This window comes from Miniopterus schreibersii, assembly GCF_964146895.1.
Source record: "Miniopterus schreibersii genome assembly, chromosome: 10".
Lineage (NCBI taxonomy): Eukaryota > Metazoa > Chordata > Mammalia > Chiroptera > Miniopteridae > Miniopterus > Miniopterus schreibersii.
The window spans coordinates 78,433,412-78,459,962 of NC_138110.1; the positions used below are offsets into that span (position 1 = coordinate 78,433,412).

The 26,551-nt window shown below is 43.9% G+C and overlaps 1 long non-coding RNA gene across 2 annotated transcripts in view; it reads right to left on the reverse strand.

Moving 5' to 3' along the window:
* Nucleotides 1-7,923, reverse strand: part of LOC308562679 — a 94,771-nt gene extending 86,848 nt beyond the window's left edge. Inside the window, exon 1 of one of the 2 annotated variants that reach the window (XR_013999645.1) lies at nt 7,775-7,923. This is a non-coding gene — a long non-coding RNA (uncharacterized lncRNA). The remainder of the gene's footprint in view (nt 1-7,774) is intronic. The other variant, XR_013999647.1, reaches the window with a different exon arrangement.
* Between the last annotated feature and the right edge of the window lie 18,628 nt (nt 7,924-26,551).

Here is a 26,551-nt window from a genome sequence, read left to right on the forward strand (position 1 = left end):
TTCTAAATACGGACATGAACATTTATGGGTCATTTATACTGCATTAAATTTTGTTCTATATTGTTGACATGCAATAAAGCTTCATTTAATATTTTATACACACTATTTAAATGCTCTCTGTTATTTTCCTTGCCATACATAGCAAGCAAGATCACCTAGGCCATTTGTCACATAATTTAGTTTCTAACTAACTTGAGTACAGTGAGTTATTTTCTCTAGTGCCCAAAGTATTGGGTGCTTTGCTTAGAAAATTATTAATAATTGATTTTACTCACATCCTTCTACAAATGATGTAAGCCCTTGCATATTGGATACGACATGAGTCTAGTAATTGTTGGTTTAATTAAAGAATAAATGAAAATCAGAAAAGCTATCTAATATTGAAACTCTGTCCTAGGATCCTGATGGGATTATTGAATTATCTGTATTCTCATTGATTTTACAGTTTTCAGGGATTTTTCTTTATGTTGTCTTGGGTTTTTTCAATCCTAGGGGGAGGCCACACAGAACATAACTTTCACAAGTCAAGGGCATTTTGTTCATTGATATGTCCCCAATTTCACCAAGCACCAGGCACTTTCTATGCATTCAATATTTGCTGAATTAAGAATTAATTTAGTCTAAAAGATCTCTCCCTGATTTGGCCTACAAGATCACCCAGGAGTTGATCTCTCCCTAAAATTCTAGTGTCATGCTGTTCTATTTGTGACACTTATTTGTACCTCTCTCTGCTGATGAACGAACCCAAGACATATCGTCACTAGTTCCCTCTTAGCAAGTGTTGCCTTTGGTCTTTCCTCTGCTGGCAAGAGCTTTTCACGTTTTTCAGCCGATCAACTTTCAGTTTACCACCTTTTGTGTGACTCATGGTATATTTTTCTATAGAAATCACCTTATATATCTACTTATTTATCTGTTATCACTTTAATCCCCTTGGTAACAACATGGACCTTTGTCATTTTGTTCACTCCTGTCTTCCCAAAGTCAAAAACAGTATCTGATACATGTCAGGTATTTCATAACCATTTTTAGACTTTCTACATAAGAAAGACACACTCTGGCCTGGCTAGTGTTGCTCAGTGGTTGAGTGTCTACCCATGAGCCTGAAGCTCACGGTTCAATTCCCAGTTAGGGCACATGCCTAGGTTGTGGGCTTGATCCCCAATAGGGGGCTCGCAGGAGGCAGCCGATTGATGATTCTCATCATGGATGTTTCTCCCTCTTTTCCTTTCCCTCCCCCTCTCTGAAATCAATAAAAGATATTTAAAATTTTTTTAAAAAGACACACTCTGGCATACGACAAATGACTCACAAATGTAGAAATTGTCCAATCTTCTACTCAATTTAAAGCATTGCTCTTTAATGGATGCCCTCGTACCTCTGAATGGTTAAACAAAAATTTACCGAACCTTCCTTCCCTTGCTCTGGGACCACCTTCCCTTGGGACTTCAACCTCAGGTTTGCTGGTCTTCGGGATCTCATAATTCTATCCAGGAGAGAAGAGAGATCGGACTGTTAGAGAGCAGAGCTGGCCCAAGCTGACCACTTCCAACGTCCATTTCCAAAAGAAAGTCAGTCATCTTATTTGAACTCCCAGAGGTGAGAGGAAGAACTCTCAGCGATACGATAACCGCAGAGCAGCCACAGCAGAGGGAAAAGAGAGAAGATATTGATTTAACCCGCTGCAAGGTTTCTATTCTGGGCAAGGTGCTAACCTGTCTTTGCCTTAGTTTAGTTTTTGACTTATGGAATGAAGATCACAGAACATACCTGAAATGGCAAAAGGTTATATTTTAAGAGATTTTAGAGCAGGTAAAATTTTTTTAAAGTAATTGTTTTTTAGGAAAAAAAATGCATGGCTGACTTTTAATGAATATTTATTATGTGCTGAGAACTATTCTAAATATTTTATATGTGTAAGCTCATTAAATCCTTACAATAGCCAGGCGAGGTATGAGATCATGAATCCTATTTTAGGGAGGGAAAACCTGAGGCCCAGAAATTGTTAAGCAGATTGCCCAAAATTATTTTGTTGCCAAAGAGATGCATCCTAAACGATGTGATGGATGTTTATGGCATAGAGTGTAGTGATGGTTTTACAGATGCATCCTTAGCGTCAAGCCCATCAAGTTCTATCCATTACATGTGTAGAGTTATTGTATATAAATCATGCCTCAATAAGGTAGTATTTTAATATTAAATAAAAATAAATCAATGTCGTATATCTTATTTTTTCTAATTTTCTAAATTAGCAGGAAACTATTAATCCCCATTATTTCTTTTATTCCTTGGCTTGGTGGTGAGGTATGTAATTTACTGACCGTATTTTTTTCTCGAGGGCCTGCGTGTGTCCATACACACGAATGTTCGTGTACATTGCAATTCTTAGACACTGCTGAGCTACACTAACTGGACTTTTTCTTTTGTCTCCATGACCCTGAGAAAGTAATAAATTCATTGCAGCACCATGTATGCTAACGCCAGTGTCACTGAGGGACGGTGTCCTTTCTCCGTGAAGAGCAGGGTGTGTGCCTGGGCCCCTCCGGCCGGGAGGCCGTGCTGCGGTCGGGGGCGCAGGGGAGGCTGCTCCTCACGGCCTGACGGGCTGACGCTGTGATTCTCTGGCGGGTCGTCCATTGCTGGACCCCGAGAGGGTGGCCCTGCTGGGGGTGCAACCCAACAGAAAGAGACCTTGTGATGAGAAGAGAGTTAGTGTAAAAGGGTAGTCATCGAGGACCTATTTGTCTCATGAGAAAAAAGAAATATAGCAAGAGCTGTGCAGGTGTAATTTTGAGTATCTGACAAGTTATAGAGAGAGTATGAGTTTCAAAATCGAAGTTCTAACTGCATTAAATCTATCAAGTGACAGTGAAATTACAGTTACAGCTGTAATGATAGCAACCATTTCCCAGGTAACTTACCCAAATGGTATATTATTCACTTTAGATGCACGATCTACTAAATTGATACCCTTAATCAATCAGCAGTGTGATTGACCAAGGTATTGGGTAATAATATATGCAGCCCACTAATGTCAAATGCTCTAGAAGAGCTAAAAACCAGGTTGGATTGGTCACGGCTCTGATGTTGTTTATATTTCATTTGGAAAAAACACACAATAAAACATTTTGTAAACATAAATGAATATTTGAAAAGCACAGAATGCCCTGCAAGAACATAATTTTTTAAAAAAAACAAACCACAATAATCTAGGAGGTTAGATAAGGAGCCCCTCAGAATAAATAGAAGTAAAACAGACCTAGGAAGAGCGAATTTTATTACAGGAGGCCCTGAGGGAACGACAAAAGATTTAGGGAGTGGAGGCAAATTTAGGGAGTGCAGGCAGCCCTTTAGGGAGCAGGCGCCCAGGGGATGAAGAACCTCAGGCGTGTTTGTAGCATGGAGAAAGCAGGACGCAGAGAGAGAAACGACGAGGGAAATGTCAGGCCTGAGGGCACGGCACACCTTACAACACACGTAAGGGGGCTTTTCCTTATCTGGGGGCAGTGGGCAGCCACCGCTAGGCTTTGAGCCCTGGAGAGAGATGAGATGCATGTTTTGGAAGCATCCCTGAGAAGGTGATGTGGGGAGAGGCAGGAGCAAAAGGAGTAGGACATCAGGGGAGGCGGGAGGCTTGGGGGGCAATGGGGGGGCCTAGAGAGAGGGATGGTGGGGGTGCACCCGAGCATTCAGGAGGCAGAATGGATCATAAAACGGGTGACTGCAAGGATGTGAACTGGGAAGAGCAAAGGGCAACCTCTATGCTTCTGATTTTGACACCAGTGAGTGGGGACATCCGCACAGGTAAGGAGTCCCAAGGGGGGGGAGGATTTGCAGAGATAAATGACAAATTCAATTATAAACACATTGAACTAAGGTGATTTTGAAAAGGGGCCAGTGGAGATATAGGGTATAATGATAGAGGGCTTATCACAAAGCTCTGGGCCATTGGCAGCACCCACGATGCTGCGGAATTATCACCAGGTGATAATGAAGCCATGGGAATAGATGTTCCCATCCAGGGGACTAGTCTGACAAGGGAAACTTAAGGGAAAAAAAGCATTTGATTGATGGGCTTGGGAAAAAAAGGAATCATGTTATCTGTGTTGCACATTCTCTGGGCGGCGGGTCCCCTCATGTGAGTGACAGGACAGACTGCAGACCCTCGTGGCTTCACTGTGGAGATTAGGAGACAGCGAGGCAGCTCAGGACCTGAAGTGGGCCCGAGGCAGGAAAGGGTTCGGTTGGCTTGTGTGGATGCGTTGCCCTTGCTGAAGGTTCGAAAGACTTGAACGTGTTCACATGTTCGATTAGGAAAGCCAGTGGAAACTAAAGCTAGGTCTTTCGTATCATTTTAAAGATGAGGAAATGAGTAGGCTTAGCAGAACTGAAGGGATTTCAACTCTTTATGAATTAAATAAAGATATTTTAGATAGAAGAGCTACAGATGGTAAATGAGCACAGGAAGAGATGTTCAACATCATGATTGATACATCAAATACAAACTACAACCACGATTATTTACCTCTACCCTCCTATGAGAATAGCTAAAGAGAAAAAATATGTAAACAGACACCACAAAGGAGCGGTTATAGGACAACTGGAGCTCTCACTTTGGGGACAAAAATGGCAAGTTCTTATCAAGTGATACATATACTTAAAAGGTGACCCAGCAATCTCAGTCCCATGTGCTTCCTTATAAGAAGCCAACATGAATGCACACCCTGCACAGGTCAAAGTAAGACCCCAACCCTGGACCCGAGGGAACGACCCGCCACTGACGGGCGGCTAGACGCATTCAGGCAAACCCGGGAAGAAAATCCGTCCTCCGCAAACAAAAGGGACGAACTCCCGGCACATGGAAGAACACAGACGAATCTCAGAAATGGTCCGCTGAGAGCAGACGGCCACTTTATCTTCGCAGGGTTTGGGTTTTATAACTCGGGAGACGTCTGCTATACATTAAGAAAGGGTGGGACAGTGAGCGAACGCAATTCCCGAGAGAAAGGACTATGTACGTACATGTGAAACCGTGGCACACTTCTCATTACATGCATTTTCCTGCCATCCATATTTATGTCTTCGCCGATAAGACATAATACTTCATACGGATAATGACAAGATAATGAATTCTATGCATTTCATTTCTCAAATGAGGTTTATGACGCTCTCAGCCTGAAAGAATCCCCATAGAGTTGCCTGGGATGGCAACGCCGTCCCATATAAATGCAAATTAACACTGTTTGTCTCGTAAAGCCCTTGCATCCCAAACTAGTCATAAAAATCTAAATCACATTTCACAGGTACCAATTCCCCACTCTAAAAATTATTGAAAAATGTGAAGAACAAATCCCTTTTTCTGATTGATAGTGGCCATTTCTTTTCAAGGGAAAGAAAATAGTTCAAATTAATATCCTCAGGTGTAGAAGCTTAAAGGTTATTTTTGAGAAGTCAAACATTGATTTGAGAGATAGCCACCTCGATCCGATGACTGAAGAGTGGGAGGAAAGAAAAACTCCATTTTACAGCAGAACGCAAATTATTTAGTGTAGAAGGCTGCAAAGGGTTAGAAATCATCCCTTTTACAAAATCATTTTAATAACTGATTTTTTTAAACCCTCACCTGAGAATATGTTTTTTATTGATTTTTAGAGAGAGAAGAAGGGAGAGAGACATGGGTGGGCGGCCTCCTGCGTGCCCCCTGCTGGGGATCGAGCGGGAAACCTAAGCGCGTGCCCTGAATCAAGCCTGCAGCCTCTCGGTGCCCAGGACCACACTCAACCAACTGAGCCCCCCGGCCAGGGCTTCATAACTGATTTTAGCAAGAGACACCAACTGATGAACATTCTTACTTATTTACCCACCAGTAAAAGTTGCATTTGTGATGGAGAAATTTGGTACATTCCAGCTTCATCATACGATCTAATGCAGTATCACTAAAATGGCATTCTATTCGCGCAGAAAAGGTAAACTGAGGCCAACTCATCACCTATGTAGTTTCTCTGCCAAAAATTTTTTATTTAGCCTGATTATAAGAAAGAGAAATGACACAAGTAAAATTTTGCAAAACATTGGCTAGTTGATCGATAATGTCAGCGTCACTGCAGAAAAATGAACCAAGAAAACTGTCTAGATTATTAGAATTTTAATGACTTTAAATTTTGGAGTGTAATAATTTCATTATTTTGTAAAACTGTGTTCTTGGTAGATAAGAGGTACTAAGGCTGAATTTTTGGCATACCCTCAAATAGTGTAACAGAGAAATGGATAGATGATGATAGATAGATACATAGACACACAGCTATGGAGCTACATGTACAGCAAAATAATTTGAGTATATAAAAATGGAAATAATTTTTTGTATAAATTTCAAATATAGAGTATATTTTTTGCTGGATATTTTAATATCAAACATAGCAAATGTCCAGACCTTTGACAATTACAATTGCAAATTTCTTATCTTTTCACTAAACTCAACTATATTTTTGTACAGTAACACACTAAATGCCAACCTGGAAGAAAGTCACCAAAACCTGTCTGTAGGTCTCTCAAAAGTGAATGACTGCTCCACAATTATTTTGAAAATCAGCCTCTTTTGAAATTAAACAGCATCAAAGACACTTGACCTTTCTCCAAGTCAATAAATGGGCACCAAATTATTATGTAAACTTATACTAGCTATGTTTCTCTATTCACCAGGAAAAAGGGTACATATTAATAGGACTGCACTGAGCTATTGCAAAAAAATACCCAAAAGCTAAAGAGGATCTTCCCCTCCTCTCTCTCACACAGATCAGCCTAGTTCTCTATCCAAAGAGGGGCTGAGTGAGCATGAAAGGGACAAACGAAGGGAAGAGCTGGCATCAGGGCAGCTATTGTTCTTGGCAAGGGTGGGGCTGAGAGCCAGGGAATGCCTGGCCACCTTCAACGTCCTGTGCCCTTCTGTGTGCAAGCTTATCCCGCGTTGCCACACGGGGCTGGAGGGCTGTCTTTTCTCTGTGAAAACACTTTTCTAAAAGTGTTTAGCAAAACAAAAAGAGTAAGCTTTATAAAATGCCAGGGATTTTTAAATGGGGTGGGGGGAGTGGAAGTGAGGCAGTAACTTGGGTAAAACTCAAGTTTAAATATGACGTATCTTGGTGCCAGGTTATTTATAGTTGATTTCTTCAAATTCTCCCAACTATGACATGGGATGATGGTGGTGACAATGACGCCGGTGGTGATGGTGGCAGTGTTTTAATACTGAGTAAGATGTTTGGAAAATAAATTCCATTTTGCCGATTAAATAAAATTGCAGAATTAAACATCCAGCCAGTTTAGAAGCTGATGTTCCCCGCCAAGCTTAGATAAGTCCAAAGTTTTGCCCCTTTTTTCTTTTTTAAGTAGAAAGAAATCAGTTTATATTTAAGAAACCGAATCTGAGTCTAACAACAACAACAAAAATCCCCAAACCCATGAGAACTCATATCACTGCTGGCAAATCAGTTCTGGAATAAATTTTGAATAATTTAGCAGAACCTCCCAAACCACAGAAGTGAGATTGTCATTGGCCCTTTGAGGGTCTTGGGCATTTAACCTGAGCCCATACATCTCCAAAGGGTTTGATTAAAACAGCCCAAGGACCACAGCGTATGGAGAAGAGACCGAGGCCTCCAGGACATTATTACTTAATCCAATTTCCCTTCTGAAACAAGGTACAGGAGCACCTGTGACATTTAGAAGCTCCTAAACCTCCACAGGTCAGTTCCATGGGCCCTTCAGTCGGGCTCCTTACCTCTCTGCACCGCTCTTCTGCCGGCTGACGCTGTAGTTCCTCAAACCGAGGCCGTTTGTATTGCAGGTTTGACAAATCATCTTGAAATCTCTGTGCTCATTTATTGTTCCCTGCAGAGAAGGAGATGCTCTGTTATACAGAAAAGCAGTGGAGGAAAATGGCTCTTGCTAGAAAAAGGCACATAAACGTTGCCATGCGATTGTTCTCGGTAAATTTGGAACAGGCTTCATAATTTATTCAGAAGCAGAGAGAGTGGGGAAGAGAGAAGAGAGGAAAGTTTTCTTACAGTTTATAGCCTCTCGTTTGCTTTATATCCCTGTCTGTGTGTTTATGTAATATTTAACGAGTCTTAGGGATTTTATCAAATTCTTCAGATTTTATAACTGAGGTATGCCAGCAGGTTTTTTAAAATTTGCTACTTAATTCACTTGCAGGAAAGTTCTTAAAAATGACTAGTATACATTTTTATGTTGATCTTTATACTGAGCAAGACTAGTTTCAAGGGCAAATCTGAACGCTGAAGGGGTAACAGACCCACCACAACGGTACAGTCTGTGTCTTGTAGCTTATCCTTGTACCTACGTTTCATTCTTGGCAAGCCCGCAGTTTAGTTTTGCAGCGGCCTGAACAAATTATGCAGCTGGCTTTGCCTCTAGTCATTCCTTAGGGACAATTTCAGGTATTTTAAGGATGGAAAGAAGTAATTCTAATTTCCAAGTTTGCTGAAAATATGCAGTATGGACTGTGGCAAGAGAGAACCTTATCCTGAAGCTACGAACAAAGCAGTGTTGTCTACTCTGTGCTTTTTTTGTTGTTGACATCATTTTCTATTTGGCTATTGTAAAATTGTCCCCGTCTGCCCAATCCCATTAGAGAGGTTGATTCTCTAAATCTAAGGAAGAGCTTACATTAATTCTTCTTATCATTCAATGAAAACATAACTTTGCAAAATTCAATTCTAAATAATTTGTGTCACAGTTAAATAATTCAAATAAAATGATTCGTATCAAGCCTGATTTTTGCCATTAGTATTATTTACAGATGAAATACTCTGATATATCTCATTCTTTTTTCTTTCAACACCTGATGAAAATGTGAATAATTACCTCACAGTGACACATATCATTGTATACATACATGCATAAATGTAAGAGTATCTATCATGAATGGTTATAACTTTAGAGCTGTTTTTTAAATTGTATACAGTTTGAACGTATGCAATAAAATACCACCATGACTTTTACCCCGACGCTGGTTATGCATTTTTGAAATAGAAGATATCCAAAGGATCGGTTAATGAAGGTCTATATTTTCTGCATGAGGAGGTTAGAGAACAGAACCCCTGAATGGCAGGCCCGCCGAGCTGCTAGGCACTGAGGCTGGAAACCAATCATGCTGTTCTCCCCAGTACAGCTGTCGGGAGGAACTGAGATTCAGGATAGATTTTGCGTGTCTCCACTTTCTGGTGTCTTAAAGGTTAAGAGATTAGATGCTGGCTAAGAGTGGGGATCGATAGAGCTTACAGCCTGCGGGCCAGGAAATAAATAACGGGGACGCGCGGGCAGAGGCCTCCCCGAGGATGCGCGGCTCATGCTCTGTGCAGCCTCCGTCCGGCTCACAAGGACAGGAGCCAAGAGATAGACTGAGGGCCTTGACAGGAGTCGCACACGGGGCAGCACTCGTCCAGCTCTGCGCTCTGCACACAGGACGAGGAGCCTTTCGTTTCTAGAGAGACTGTCCTCCTGGCAGCCGCTCCTTAAACCAGCGGCACAAGTAATCAAGACCATCAGCCCAACCCTACCTGAAAAATCGAGTTATAAAATCACAGGGAAGAGACGCATTAATGCAACTGGCTTTCAAAACAAACAAACAAAGCGAAGTCTAGAACAACCAGCGTTTGAATGTTGGCGTTTTCCAAGTTATTCAGTTGAACTGAGTTCACTGGAAAAAGTTTTGAAATACTGTGCCCCGTAACTGAGTACTTGCCGACGTAAAAGGATAGCTTGCAATACAAGCATTAACTAGATATGTTAAATATACCAGAGTAAGGGGAAAGGTGTGCTCTACGTCGGCACATATATAACATGTAAACGTTTCAAAGGCCCACGTGGATAGAACTGCGAGCTCTTCTGTCTATTCAGGAGAACGAAACTCAGGGGGGAACACGACCTAAAAACAAAGGAAGATTTGGAACAAGGGATATGTGTTAGGGAGAGGAGACTGTTTTAAAGTATAAAGTTTTCCAAAGAACAAAGCATTTGTTCTTAAAGTCTAAAGTCTAAAGTATATTAAATTAGAATGGATGTTTGCTGGCTTCCACAATTACTTTTTCATTTCTTTATTTATAATATCTGTCAAATATTTTTATAGGCTCTTGCCGTTGATACGAAGCTTCCCATAAAAGTACACAGCAGAGGAAAATGTACGAAGGGACATAGTTTTACAATGTTTTGTTCCATAAATTATTAATTTACGAGCTTATTTGGTGTAAGTTTGTGACTTTCAGTCAACCTACCTGTCTCTGAACCAATGCAAAAAATTCAAAATACGACCATTAACATAAAGTATATTTATGGGCAGGGGCAGGAGGCACTGGTTGCTTTGGATCATTCAGAGTAAGCCAAATTGGAATGAAGATTAAGCGATTCCCAAGTTTAATTCTTACAGTGGAAATGCAGTCAGTCATTTATGCATCGACCACTCACACGTCTAGTGCCAGACAGATAAACAACGTTATTTGTTTCAGCAACTTACAAGAATAGAAACAGGTTCTAGACAAACATTTAGGCTAAGAAAGACATAGAAAATAAAAGCACACATTGAAACAAAATATATTCACCTATAAATAGGAAGAATCTTAACTCAGAGTTGGCCCTGACTTTAGGGCATGGTTTGAATCTGCTCTGTGAATTTTGACTATTTACAAATTTAACTGGGGACACCCCAGAATTTGTCAGAAAATTAAATGTTTGAAGAGATATTTTCCTCTACATGTCTAGTTTCCTAATTTATATTGGACACATCGATGTTCTGATTTGATTTAACATATTATCATGTATTTTTTAAAGATCCAGATAAATAAAGAAAAGGTTTTGTATGGAAAGAATATTAATTATATAACTGAAAAGTGAAATAAGAGGACAGGACTGCATTTTCCTATCTGATGTTATTCTGAAAGATGAACATATAACACACCATTATTAAAAACATCTGGACTCAAATCCAGAAACACAAAGACCCGAAGAACGTAAGGCGTGTAGAGCTGTGGGCCCCATGCCAGCTCCACCCAGCGGTGGACTTACATCCACGTAGACATTTATGCTTAAACAATACGGTGCTGTCATTTAACAAGGGACATTAAGAAGCCAAACACCACGCAACAGCATGCGAGTTCACTTCTAAATTTTAGAACATAATAAAAATGAAAAAACACATAGGTTTTACCGCAGAATTGATGATGTAAATGTTGAGTTGAGGGTTTTCTACGGGAAGAAAAGAGGCATCTATCTGTGAGACACGTGGATGGCCCTGGGCTTTTTCCGACCGACTTTGTTTACTCGGTGCGCTAACTCTGTGAGGTAGCCTTAAATTATTGCCTTAATTTTACAAAATAGAAACCGAACGTCAGAAAGACTGTCCCGTTCCATAACTGAGTGAAATTCAAAGCAGGAGGAGTCAGACACGAAAGCCTTCGCACCGTCGGTGGTACCACCCTCCTCTCTCTGCCAAGGGGGCTGGGGAGGTAGAGACGGAAAAGAAGACCTTTCCCCGGACACTTAAAAATCTGTTTCAATGTATTTAAAGCCAACTTGGCTTTGTGCTTTTCTTCTACTCTTTCCAGGAACCCTACGGATTTTAAGAGAAGTTTGGAAAGCGACTCCCTCGTCCAGCTCGCCTGTGTGAACGTCGAGATTTCCGGCAGCGGCAATCAGAGAGTGACGCCAGAGCTCGTCTAGAGAAGCCACAGACCTCTGGCCTGCTCAGCCATTCGATCTAAGGGCCATCCCAATGCTCAGGCCTGGGGCCTCTGCCCTGGGACATACTCCAAGCACCCAGAGCCCAAGGAATTCCTCAGAGGGAAGGAGGGGTCCGGTGGGATGTTTGCTCAAGCACCTTCGCTACCTCTCAGCTCCCCATTGCGAGTGCTTGATTATTTAACTCCAGGCATTAACAGCCTAGTCACCTCCCCGCTATAGCTCAAGGGTATACTCCACATGGACACCAGCATTGGCCTTAGTTTGTTCCATTTAAACTATACTATTGGGCACCCTTTTCCCAACGAGGTCATGCTGAATTAAAGGCGCTGCTTCCCCAAAAGGTGAATACTTTGTACTTAATGATTAATACCACATAATTATTATAGTAGACCTACTCAGAAGTTTAAAAGTTGGTTAAAAATTCGGCTCTTCAGCCTCAACAGAGTATTTCTCACATATTTATGCAGATAAGATATGCAAGTAGCTAACGATTCACAACGTTGAATTTTTTTCTATTTCTCACAGTAGGAAATAGGAACTTCAGTAACTGGTATAGTTGATGGAACTTCTGCGTATCTACTAAATACGTTCAGTTTACAGCAATTTTTAATTAGGTGTGAATATAAACAGACTGTCACAGGGTGGTGCGCTTGTTTACTATTATAATTTTAGAAAGTAAATTAGGTATTAATTAGCATGTCAATTAGTATGTGACAAATTTCTTAAACCTGATTGCAAAACCAGCCCGTTCTTAGTGTATGCTTATCTTTGTCAGCATAAGCCTAGAAGACAGGTTTTTCTTTTTTTTTTTTTTTTCTTTTAGTTTCTAATCACATTTTCAGGCAGAAAACCTGTGAAAAGGCTAACGTTCTGGATGCACCTGTGGAGTGAAGGGCATGGGAGCTTCGGCACGAATACAACGTCCTAAGACATTTAAATGCCTGGCTGCCAACTGAGGGAAACCTACAGACAAGAGACTGACCAAAAGCCGCAGGCCTACCTGTTACGTGGCAGACCTCAAAGCTCTTGATTTTGTCATCAAGTTACAATAGGTTTAAATACTGGCTTGCTTAGCTTCTTAGGGGACTGAAGATATGTAAAAGTAGCAAAAATAAGGGAGTCATTAGCAAGGATTGTTATTAATTATCTCAAGCACATGGCCACTAGGTCTGTGAAAGAAACAATTCTTTGGGCTAAAACTGTTCATATAATTATGATAAACACATAAATTCTGAGCATTAAGAAAAGGAAACCCATTCCATGTTGCTCTGTCAAGGCCTAATGAGGGAATGGCTATTTTAGTGCAAATCTATAATACAAAGTGCCTCAGAAACACACACACACACACACACACACACATACACTCTACTTGCTGTAAGTTAACCTAGTTTTGATCATATTTATGAGAATTACATATTTAATTTTATTAAGAGACTTAGAAAATAAGTTTCTTCATGAAAATATATGAAAATTCTGATATGTCACTTCAGGAAGGGTTTTTAACTATTGGGGTTCCTATCTAATAATAATCATATTATAGACATTCAAATTTTAAGCAAAAAAATAACGTGTGTGTAAACAAATTTCCTTAAACCATTCACTTTTCATGAGGGTTGGAAATGTAGACTTTATATCATGTTTTAAAAATTAACAATCGGCCTCAGCAGCAGTGATTGGCATTTTAGATACGTGCTCCCTCTCCAAAAGCCTTCGGTTATTCTGTGACAATTCAAGATATCTATGGGACGTTCTCCTCAGGAGTTCAAGTAATGGGACTGCAAGCGACATGGTGTCGGTGGCCGTCTCTGCATAGGTGCCTCCTAATCTCCCTGAAACACTCTCCAGGTAGCGGAGGAAAAAGCAGTTTAAACGCTAAGTCTTTCATTTTATTAAAGCACCTCACAGTTTAAAAACGCCGCTGAAGAAAAATAAATAAATAGATGCATTTTCTCCACGTACGAGACGTGGGAACTATCCAGATCGTAACCTAATGGGTCCATGTCCCCGTTTCTCATCCATCAGCCAGGTAACCGCTGGGAGACGGTGCCGCTGGGGACTCTGAGAGCCACCGACATGACCCCGACGAAGGGGTCGCCAGCCTCTCCCAGCGCAGGAGAAAACGCGCTCCACCCCGCGGCTCTCAGTGGGGACACCAGCCCCGGGAGCCTCACTCCCGCGGGCAGCGCCCGGAGGGAACGCGCCCTGCCAACGCTGGGCTCCGGTCACCTATGTCCCCGCTGGCCCGGCCTGCTCTTGGCTGTCCACTGTCCTAAGCCCTTGGCCAACAGCAGCCAGAACACGAAGAGCTGTTACGTGTCCCCTGGGCGCTGTGTGCCGCTGACGGGCGTCCGGAGCACAAGGAGAGGGGAACAGGGGTGGCTGTGATCGGGGTGATAAATTTGTACATTCTGGGGCTATCAGGCATAATTAACGACGCCTCTTCTAGAAAGACAGGGAACGAGCTGGAAAGGAGACTGCTTAAGTGCATGAAATGGTAGGACTGTCCGATGTTAGAAGTACAATAAAAATCATATGTAAACTTAAAAAGCCTGTTACTTTGGCCTTCGTATTTTGTGAAGACACATTAAAAATGAAATTAACAGTACTGTTTTCAGTGTCTACGCAGCAGTCAAGTCGCAAAGAGACTTTTAAAAGCAAAAAAGGGCGATGACACCATGTTGCATCGTTAGAAAGTGTTCTCGAGATAAAGCCTAAGAGGAGCCTTCGTATAAATAATGGCAGATGGAATTACCAGGCTGCAATATGCTATTTCAAAAATATTTTATTTAAAATCTGATGTGATTAGCTGTACAGCACGAAGTTTTGAAAGCCGTCTGATGTGACGACGAACGTCAACATACACGGAGACGTGATTAGCACACTCAAGGCAATCGCCTCACGTAGTGACCACCTGGAGGGGGAGGAGACAAAGCTGGTCTCTTGGCGAATTTCCCGTGTCTCACGCAATATTATTAGTGTACTGTACATCGATCCCAGACCTTACCCATCTTATCCCTGCAATTAATTCAACAACAGTTTTATAGCGGATGGTGGGATATGGTTACTAAGTAGGAAAAAAACCCAGGAACAAAGAGAAGACGGTGTATGTGGGAAGGTCATTTCCATGCCAGGACGGTGTCGTCGAGGGAAATGCGAGGCACCCACGGCTGCCCTCGGCCACCCGCGGGAAGAAGTAGCTTCTGCGTCCCCCCACGGCAGCGTCCTCCGTCGTGAGCCGACACAGTTAGAGGACCCTACTCCTCAGGAACTCTGGCAGGTGTCCAGGCTGTGAACTCGCATCTGCCTGCGCGGCTTCGTGAGCAATGAATAAAATCCCAGGGAGATGAAAGGAGAGGCGCGGCCCGGGAGGAGGTGAGTCAGTGGCCCTGAGGAATGACCCGGGGTCGCGGGGAAGCTGCAGGCGGAGGGGCTGCCGGGGGCGTCTGCCGCCCGGGTTCCCTTCTGAGGCTCCTCACTTCAAGGGCTGAGACGTTTCTGTCTAACGAGATTCACAGGTTCATGCCGGGGAAAAGCCAAAAGTTCAGCTCTAAATAACCTGGAGGACAGAGGGGTTTGTGTTCATTAGGAAAAAGAGCTGTCAGAGGCGCGGCGAAACCGCACGGCCCCCGGACGGCCGCGGCTTCCCCGCCGCCTCGCAGGCAAGACAGAGAAAGTGACGCACCTCCAGGTGCCAACCGTGCAAACCCTGCTGAGACGCCATCCACGATTTTGCAACTTTATTTTCTAAGGTCGTTTCGTAAACGCTTTGTGGCATTGCTGAAACTGTTCGAACAGGTCTACTGGAAACAGATCTAGGTGGGGAAAAAAATTGCAAAACCCTGATTCCGTGAGAAGTATCTCTAGACTTGCGCCTTCAACCGCAACGGAGCGGCCAGGACAGGCTCACCCCCTCCTGGAAGCCACCCCTAAAAACCGGACGCGGCCCCACCTTTCAGACTGAACGCTGCACAGCGCAGGCAGGGCCCCGGGAGAGAGCAGCTCCGGGCGCCGAGCCCCCCGCCCTAACTTTCCGGGAAGAGTCGGCAGGACACGGGGGGAGCGGGGCAGGGAGCCACGCGCGGCCCAGACCCGCCCAGGTGGACAGGTCGGGGTTCAGGGAGGCCGAGCGGCCTGGAGCCCACCTTGGTGTCCTTTATTCAGGGGAAAGCTGCCCATGGATTGGGGGCGTCCGGTGGAGCCTGTGCCCAGGATTTGGGGCACGAGCGACTCGTACGGAGCGTCAGAAGAGGCAACGTGGGGCCAGGGCAGGACGGGCTCGGCGCTGGGGGTTCCTCGTGCGCCCAGCAGGTCCTGTTTCTAGGGTGAGGTGCCACACTCCCTAGAAAAGTGACCCGCAGTGGCCCAGAGCGCAGAACTGCCAAGGCGGGGCCATCGGAGGGACTGGGGCAGGGGAACGGCGGGAGATGCAGGCGACTTGGAAACGCAGGCAGCGCGGGTGGGGGGCGATGGCGCGATCCCCGCTGCCCGGGCAAGGGGACAGGCGGGTTCGCACCCGGGCCACGCAGACGCGGCAGGACACGAGCAGGACACGGACGGGTTCGGAAGGTAAAAACGGCAGCGTTTTCTGACGCCTTGTGAGACCTCATGGAAAAGTAAAGAGCGACGCTGGCCTGTGTCTGGCTGAGCGGGACTAAGGATGGGATTTCCATGAACTGATCGGGGAAGTTTCTGGGAAGAGGGGTTGCCACTGCGGGGGAGCAGGAAGGGACGTGGCTGGGTTGGACGTGGCCCCAGGAGTTCCAGGTGCCTGGGCAACGTCTGAACAGATGCTGTCAAGGCAGCTGGATACGTGGGCATCCAGTGGACGAGAGAGGAGGGGAGCACGCTAGCAGCCAATGTATAAACCCTACCCCTACCCTTAACCCTAACCCTAACCCCTGACCCTAACCCTAACCCCCAACTCTAACCCTAACCCCTAACCCTACCCCTACCCCTAACCCTACCTCTAACCCTAACCCTACCCCTAACCCTACCCCTACCCTTAACTCTAACCCTAACCCCTGACCCTAACCCTAACCCCTGACCCTAACCCTAACCCCTGACCCTAACCCTAACCCCTAACCCCTAACCCTACCCCTACCCCTAACCCTAACCCTTAACCCTAACCCTAACCCCTGACCCTAACCCTAACCCCTGACCCTAACCCTAACCCTAACCCCTGACCCTAACCCTAACCCCCAACTCTAACCCTAACCCCTAACCCCTAACCCTACCCCTACCCCTAACCCTACCTCTAACCCTAACCCTACCCCTAACCCTACCCCTACCCTTAACCCTAACTCTAACCCCTGACCCTAACCCTAACCCCCAACTCTAACCCTAACCCCTAACCCTACCCCTACCCCTAGCCCTACCCCTGACCCTAACCCCTAACCCTAACCCTAACCCTAACCCTACCCCTACCCCTAGCCCTCAACCCTAACCCTAATTCCCAACTCTAACCCTAACCCCTAACCCTAACCCTACCCCTCAACCCTAACCCTAACCCTAATCCCCAACTCTAACCCTAACCCCTAACCCTAACCCTAACCCTCAACCCTAACCCTAACCCCTAACCCTAACCCCTAACCCTAACCCCTAACCCTAACCCTAAACCCTAACCCTAACCCCTAACCCTAACCCTAACCCTAACCCCTAACCCTAACCCTAACCCCTAACCCTAACCCTAATCCCTAACCCCTAACCCTAACCTGCAGCTCCTGGAGTCCCTCACGTACAGTGTCATCTCATCTCTAAAGTGCGTGTACACATCTGTGATTCCCTGTGTGAGAAGACGAGCCGTGGACAGACAGCTTCGGGAAAGCATTAAAAACAATGATGAGACTGGAAATCAAACTAATGAAGTTAAAGGAATGGTTTCCTCAGACTGGAAAATGAATGAATGAATGAATGAATGAATGAACGTCATTCAAAGTGACTAAAAATGCAATGAAAGGTTTCCAGAGAAATAGAATGGACTTCAAGGATGAACATTACAAGAGCAACATTTAGAAATTTAACAAAAGCAAAGCTCTCCTGAATGGATGGGTGCGGGAAGGACCAGTACTGCATACACCAGGACCCGAGAAATAGGGTCTCCAGGGCCGTCTGAACACCAGCCCGTCGGTGCTGGCGCTTCCTCTGTGAAGGATTCTTCCCTTCGGGGAAAGAGACTTTTTCTGCAACACTTTTCAAAATTGTAAATAATCTTAAAAGAATGAATTATTCAAGCTGTAACATTTTATCTTCATGAGATTGACAGAGATTAAGAAAGTAATTACTTTCTAGGCCATGAGGGAAATATCCCTGAAAAGCTGAGCTGTGTCCGAGTGGGAGGAACAGAGAGTGTTCGGGGTGATTATCCTGGAGCTGAGCGGCGATGGGGCAGGAACTGGGGAAGTTAATGGCCCTGGGAAAGAAAAGTAGGAAGGACCTGAAGATCCACTGCTTTATAAATCTGCTTACAAATATCTCTGTAAGTCCAGGCCACGTTAGAATATCTCCTGCGTGTATACACTGCATGTCTTCCATGTTTTAATTTGAGATACTTTTATAGAATGCTGAAAACCCTAAAATGCTGAAAACTATAAAAGTCCCAAACTATAAAAATGGTGGTTGCTTAGTTTGGGGTGGGGTTGAGGGGGAAGGAATCTACTCTTTTCAAACAATTTTTTTAATGAATGGAAATTTGAAAATCTGTTCTTCTTTTACTCAGAAAGCACACAAAAAGAGTAAGGGATTTGGAAGTGAGAAAGATGTCTTTGACTATACAAATGATAGCGCCATGGACTACGTATTAATAATTAGAAGCATTTGTGTTCTGTTAGCCAGAGATCATTCAAAAGCCATATGGGTCAGGCCCGTGTGGCTCAGCAGTTGAGTATCAGCCCATGAACCTGGGGGTCACTGGTTCGATTCCCAGTCAGGGCACAGGCCCGGGGTGTGGGCTCGATCCCCAGTCGGGGGCGTGCAGGAGGCAGCCGATCAATGACTCATCACTGATGTTTCTCTCCCTCTCTCTCCCTCTCCCTCCCTGTCTCTGGAATCAATAAAAACATATTTTAAAAAACCAAAACATATGGCTCACTTGCAGCCCCTAGAAACTTCTGCGCTCCTGTCCTCCCCCGTCACAGCCGCCAGGATGGCCCTCATCTGCCCTGCTGGCGAGAATGGCACTTGGCCTATTGGAATGCTGATTACGATCAACGCATTTTCCTCTCCCTTTAACGCAAAAATAAATATCTATAGCACATCTAGGAAATGTGAGAACAGGAAAGGCTCTTCACTCTTTTTATCATTTTATCTTTGATTAATTTTCTGGGTGTGAATAAGAAATTAGCACAACTGAGTGGCTTAGAGCAGCACGTGCTTCTTACTTCACAGGTTCGGGGGGCAGAGGCGTGGGTGCTGCTCCGAGGGGCCCTGTGGCGGGTGTTGCTCAGGCTGGATCAGGGTGCCTGCTGGCTGCTTTGCCGCATAGGAGCCGGAGGAGGGAACAGCTGCTTCCAGGTTTGTGCAGATTGTTGGCAGAATCACTTCCTTGTGACGCATTCCTGGCAGCTGCTTCCTGAGGCTCAGCAGGAGAGAGTCCCCCCCTCTCGGAACCTTTTCACCTGACTACACCAGGCCCACCCAGGAAAGCCGCCCTTTGCACTAACTCCAATCAAGCCACTGGGGACCGTCACTCTAGCTGATGTGTCCCATCAGCTTTGTAACATGAGGTCCCTTAATCACAGGAGTGAGGCCCTTCAGCCTCAAGGTCCCGCCCAGATCAAGGGGGAGAGGCTATTACTGTAAAATGAATGCAATGAATACAGGCACATCACTGCAAATGATACTGTTCCTGTGTTGCTTTCTATAATATAATTATTTTTCACGACGATTATAATCTGTAACAGTCCAGTTACTCAGGAAATACTGGTCATCTGAGGATATGAATAGCTAGTGGTTACTTGTGATTTAGCTTAAGTAACCCTTACTGTGATAACGAAACCTGGTTCTTTCATGACTAACCCCCTTGTACTCGGTTCACAGGGTCTGGAATAGAGGCAAATCCTGTTTTCTGACCTCAGGGAGGGGCAGAGGCCCCAACCCGGCCATTGAATGCATGTTGTCCCCTGGCCACGATAATTGGATCATGGGTGGGCATTTGACCCAAAGAAGTCGGCCAGCAAATGATGTCCATCCCTTGGACATTTTGGATCCACTGAGATAATAGGGCACTTCTGTCTCATAGGTGGGTTGAGTGGGGTCCTCCAAAAAGATTCACCCAAGTCCTAACCCCCCGCCGCCACCCCATACCTGTGAATGTGTTCGCATTTGAAAACAGTCTCTGTAGATTAATTAAACACAGAACTTCAGAGCGGGGATTTCTGTGCTAAATTGACAAAATAAAGGTCTCCTCCTGCACCTGCATGTAAACTGGTTATAACCACTGTATTTTATAGGACCTAGTTTCAGTTTTAAACATATGCTATTTCCACACAGTTCCTCTGCATTACATTTGGATGATATTTGCAAAGTGCATCACCTGTAATAAGTAGTTTTGCTGCTACGATTGCTCATAAATGTTCTTATAACCAAGCAAAGTGACCTCTGTGGGAAGGGGAACTGTATTAAGCATTAAGTTGAAGATAAAAGTTGATATGTTTGCCTCATTGCGTTTAAGGCATATCACGATTTGTTTTTCGATCCGTTTTTTATAAATGATTAAAATTTGTCTTGCTAAATTTTCCGGTATTCAGTATCAATAAACATCTGGTGTTTCAAGCATCATTTTGAAGACACACAGTATGCATTTGTTTATATTATTTAAAATGATTACTAATCCTAAAATGAGAGACAATCTGAAGATTCAATTTAGATACGTTTGGTTTGTATTTTCTGAGTAGCTTTTTTTCTCTAGATACTTCTATTCATGGTTTTCTCTTTCATCTGTATTTCAGTAACCTTGTATATACTTTTAAATGTTAGAAAGTCGGATTATTTAACCAAAGTGAGAATACTTATTGCTTCACAGATGAACCATCAGGAATGGTTTTCATGGCAGTGAATGGTGGTGTCCGGCAGTTTCTAGGTGTGGAGCTTGTAGGAAAACTAAGATCACTTCCTTGGATTGTGACATATTTTCATGCACACTGACTGTATTTTCACGATATCGGTTAATGTGAAATTGTGGAAATGTTGCTCCCAGAGTCTTCTCACTTCTTAATTAGTTTTACCCTGGCATGCTCACTATTTTAGATGGTCTATTAAAGTTAATATTTACTTCTGCATTTCATTAGTCTTTACAAAAAATATATTTCACAGTCACGGTGAAATAAATATTCACACAGGTGTTTCCAGAACGATCGACAGTCCCTTCTCAGATCTTTATTAGCTTGTGGCAAAATGGTCAGCTCTTTCCTTTGGTCCAAACCAAGCCCTAAAGTAAGGGCAAGTTTGGGGTCGCTCGGTGTTTTTATACTTATTTATTTTGGGGGTGGAACTTGCCATTTTAACACATGAAAAAACTTACATCCCATCTGGTGTGATCTGAGGCCACACCGAGCAGCAAGTTTTTGATGTATATGATTTTTTAATTTTGAAATTATGTTATTGTCATGAAAAGCCAGGAGAGAAGACTTCTGCTCCGAGAAGGGTGCCCGACAGGTGCAGCAGCCCACGTCCCCACGACAGTGACCTAAACAACCAGGACCATTCATTACACAAATTATATGGTTAGAAGCAACAGAAAGTCGTGGAAGGAAGGGGGCGGCATGGACTAAAATGTTGAAGGGGGAGCCTGCTTTAAGCTGAGCTAAAGCTCCCCTGACATTGCCGCCAGGACGCAGGGACTGAGCTCTGGCGAGCGGAGGGCTGATGCTGGACAAACGGAAACGGGCAAAGCGCCAGGGAGGCGGCGCATCTGGAGCCCGGAGCGGAAGCTGAAGGGCCGCACATGCAGAGGTGTTTTCCCCATTAGCCGAGTTCTGAGGTCGCACCTGAGTTTATAAAAGGTGAAGTAAAATTCGTTGCAGCCTGTGGTCCTAAGGAAGCCACACCCTGTGCAGAGTGGCCCGCCCGGTGCGGATGGCCTGTCACTCCTGAAGTCATTCTGGCAAGTGCTGGTTTCAGGACTGAGCATGGCAATAGCCAAGATGTGGGAGCAGCCCGAGCGCCCGTCGGTGGGCGAGTGGATGCAAAGCTGTGGCGCATTTACGCCGCGGGATACCGCTCGGCGTGACAAAGAAGGATCCCTTACCCTTTGGGACGCACGGAGGGACCTGGCGAGCACGGTGCCGAGTGCAGTCAGCCGGGCAGAGGAAGGCAAGCACCACACGATCTCACTCACACGTGGGCTCGAATGAGCAAAATGAGCCAACAAGCAAATAGAGACGGACTCGTAGGCGGAGAGCGGCTGGAAGCTGTTGTGGGGGTTGGTGGGCTAGGTAAGGGGGTGGTAAAGGGATTGAGCCAAAAAAAATAGAAAAAGCTCATGGACACGGACAAACATCCCCCCAGTGTTCGGGTTGTTTGGGGGGATGGGGCAAGGTGAGAGGGGTAAGGGGGGATGAGTGGTGATGGGTGAAGGCTTGACTTGGGGTGTGAACCCACAGCACAGTTGTGGAACTGTGCACCTGAAACCTGCATAATTTTGTTAACCAGTGTCACCCAATAATCCAATAAAAAGAAAACAACAACAACAAAAAGCTGAAAACTTTGTCAGAATTAAACCCCCTGCATGTTACGCTGCTAAAGGGACAAAGACCACCAGGCGCTCAATGAGAAACCTCAGAGCACCGAGCCTAATCTTAGGATAATTAAATAGGCTGACAATCAATTAACTTAATTAATTAAATAGGTGAAATGTTTTTAAAATCAACAACGACAAAACGCGAAGCCGGGAAAATGTACCATGGAGACTTCAGTAAAGTTAAGAGAAATAGGCTAACAGCTTGTCACTGATTTAACGTGGAGTCGGCTCTTACGCAGATTTTCAAATTATCACAAATGTCTTCGCACTAATATCTTGTTCAAAGAGTGCTCCAATCATTCGACACACTTGGAAAGTTTTCATATTTATTTCTTACTTACAACTTAAAGATTCATCCTATTTAGTTTCCAATTTATATGTAGGAAATAAAATCACGGCATTCCCACAAATGTGCACATGGAACACGACCTATGAGAATATTAGAATGGGGCTGCAATAGTCTAGTCATTTTGGATTATGATGAATTGGTCATAATCATAATTGTGGCAAATAACGAATAAAGTATGTGCCTCATTCAGGGGGACATATACACACATGCATATTTATATTGGAATATTTAAAGGTTTTTTTAGCACAAAATATTTCTAGACTTGTCACTTTTAGCCTCAGGAAGTTCTATCTGGGTATTTGAGCGACCAGAGCAAGATGAAGCAAAGTTTACTAGACGCTCCCCACATATTATAACTGGATTTCCTCCGATGGCCTCACACTATAAAAGTTTTAAAAATGCTTGCAAGTATTTGTAACTAATATTAGTAATGTTAATGAGGGGGGAAAACTATTTTGAAAGGCTAATAGGCTACATTAAATTATATGTACCGTACATCAAGGGTGATATGTAAAATACCCAGCTGGGATAATTTTGTCAATATGCAATTAACTAAAGCCGCACATTAAAGCACCTAATTTAGCAGTGTTAATAATATTTCTAATTCTCCGGCAAAGCGTCATGCAAAGATTGCCAAGTGCTTTATAGAATTAATGCTTCCCTGCTGATTGGCAAGAATATCAGACTGCATCTGTAAGAGATAGATGAAAGAAACTGTTGTGATTGGATTTTATGCTAAAGAATAGGAGAGAAGAAACACTGGTCCTGCCCTCACTTTAAAATTCTAGTCATCCGAACAAAAATCATTAGAAAAGTACCTGAGATCAGAGGTTTTCTGTTATAACATTAAATCTGAAATAACTTACAGTGAATTGTTATGCGTTCCTTAAATTTCGAAAGGTAAATTTCAAAGTCCAAGGTAAATTTCAAGCTATGCCTGAAGTCTCGGGCAGAGTTTTCCAAATCCCGCAGCCAGGAGGGGCTCCAACAAGGCCGACACATGGGCTTGCTTCAAACTCTGGGCTAGAGAGATGACCGGGGGACTCCAGACCCAGCTCTCCCTGCTGAGTGGGGAACTCAGGACATTCCCACCACTATCTACCAGCAAGGAGCATTCCTTTTCTTGCCCGGTAAATGATGCGCATGTATTTTCATCCAGAAACTAGACTCCTCACGTGAACAGAACAAGAACCCGTCACGCGTTCTTGAAGAGTTGCCAGTGCTAGGATGGATCCTTGCCCACACTCTGGGCCACTTTCCTCTCCAGAGGATTCCAGGCTCCCGGGCCCTTCCCTGCGCTCCCGTATTGATGAACGAGCCTCTGCCAATGCTATGCTGTGGTGCGGTGCTCCGCTCTGCTCTGCTCTGTTCTGTTCTACACTATATCACCATCTGCTGGAATCTTCGCTTACATAGTCACCAGCTCATTCCTCCATTCCGTGCAAATGCATCTGAGTTCTGGGCTGTGGAAAATGTGGGGTCTGACCTGCCTTCATTTAAATTATATTGGTTAGTTCATTTTTTATTATTTAACCTGTTTATTTTTTTCCCCTCTTAAATATCACCACGTAAGTCACTATTCTCAGTATAAATGAAATATTTGGTGAATCTAGCGATAGGTTTTTTACTCACAAACAAAAGAAAATTTGGCCCTAACCTAAAGGAAATAAGCAATTTCTACTTATTGGCTGCAAAATAATTATATGAACGATCACTTGAAATGTTAATGAATCATGAGGAAAAAACGGAGACTACAAAATTTTCAGGACTAAAGAATACTCAATACCACCCCGTTAAGGGGGAAAACATATGCTGTCTGAATAAATAAATATTAAATTATAATTGTACACAGGCTGGGGAGGCTTTTATTATTTAGTTCAGTGTCCTCAGTTTCATGCATTTTAGGTTTAAAAGACCATTTTCCTTATTAAAACATGTTTCCTTGTTAAGTTTTTTTTTTTAAAAAAGTATCTCTCCTCTTAATAAAATATAATTCTTTCCATATCACAGCTTATGCAAAACATGGTGCATGATTTTTGGAGATGGGGTTAACTTAAATTACATTACAGTAGAGACTATGCCACATTCCACATTATACTTTGCTCACCTTACAAGGGGTGCTCAAAACACTGTTGAAGAAAAGTCAACACTTGTTAACTAATTAACTAAAACCTATGCGATGATTAACACTATATCTACAAGCAGTACTGAAGAGGCCATGGAGGTGAGCTTTCTCCTATTATTGCAATTTTCACTTCTAGGATATTACAATTCACATATGATAAATCCAAAGTGAAGTCCGGCTACCCTAGTCTTTCATCAAATGTGTGCTGATTCAGGTGGCGAAATATTTTAATCTTATTCTGATTTCAATTTGCATTTTCCCCATTATCAGTGATTCCGAGTGTGCATTAAATATTCATTAATTTCCCTATAAAATGCATGTTCCTATTTTAAGCTTCTTTTCTGTTAGAAGAATTCAGCCATCAGCCAAAGGTGTAATGAGGCAGTCGTCCCAGCTTTAGACTATTCCTGGGCACTACAGAAATCACATCTGTAAGGGCCTTCCCATTATCAAAGCCCCTAATTAACAGTGAGTCCCGCCGGTCATCTCTCCAGCCCAGAATTTCAAGCAGATCGTGTATCGGCCTTGTTGGAATCCCCCCTGACTGCAGTATTTGGAATGATATGCCCCAAACTTAATGCTTCGCCTTTCAGATTTTAAGGAATTCATAACAATTCACTGTAAGCTATTTCGTATTGAATATTTTAACTTAGAAAACCTCTAATCTGAGCTGCATTTCTAATAGTTTCTATATAAGCCTGTTCTGAAACCTTTCTATAGTCTGTGATATGAGCAAAGCCAATTTTGTTTTCTGAAACTGGCTGAAACTCTCCTGATGGTCTGCTGCTGTAGAATATCCCACACCCCACATTTTGGATGAGCACAGAAATTGCTCTATTAAAAGCAATTAATCGAAATGCATCGGGAGCAAAATTAAGACATCAGGGCACAGACTGGAGTGTATTATACATCCTATACTCAGCTATTTCTTCAGTTTGGAGGCTGGGCGGTGGGTGATGGGAAGGAGCCAATTAGCTTTGGGAGCAGAAGGTAATTCCTGGGAGGAGCGTAGCCACACTGGCCGTCGCGGGGCACGGTGGCTTGCTGTCCGCACCAACGAGGCTGCGTGCAGATCTCTGCTGTGGACCAGCTCCCTGGCTCTGGGCCAGTTCCCTGACCTAACTGAGCGTCTCTTCTCTTCTTAGAAGGATTTGGTGTCAGACACATATTTTGCCAACAGCGTGGTTGGGGTGAATTAAATGGGGACAAACTATTTAAATTAATCCAAAGTTATTCAACAAAACCACTTATTTCTCCAGGTTACTCTCTTTCTCTCCTCATGACTGCTTTTTGTGTTTTTTTTGTTTTCTATTGCCTTGGTTTTTCCTGCCCACAGCCACCCGCCTTCAACTGGAGACGAGCGATCAGAATAAAGCAGCTGCGAGTGAGTGCTGCAGCTGAGCCGTGAGAGGCCCCTGCGCTGACTGCGAGGCTTCACAACACGCGGCTGATGTCCCAGGAGGACGGGACAGCAGCGCTTTGGAGGGAAGTGCCCAGGGGACTTAACAGCAAGAACTGGTTCTAAGTGGCTGTGTACTGTGCGCCTCAAGTTGAGGACTTGAGTCAGACCGGCAGGGAGGCCAGAGGGCAG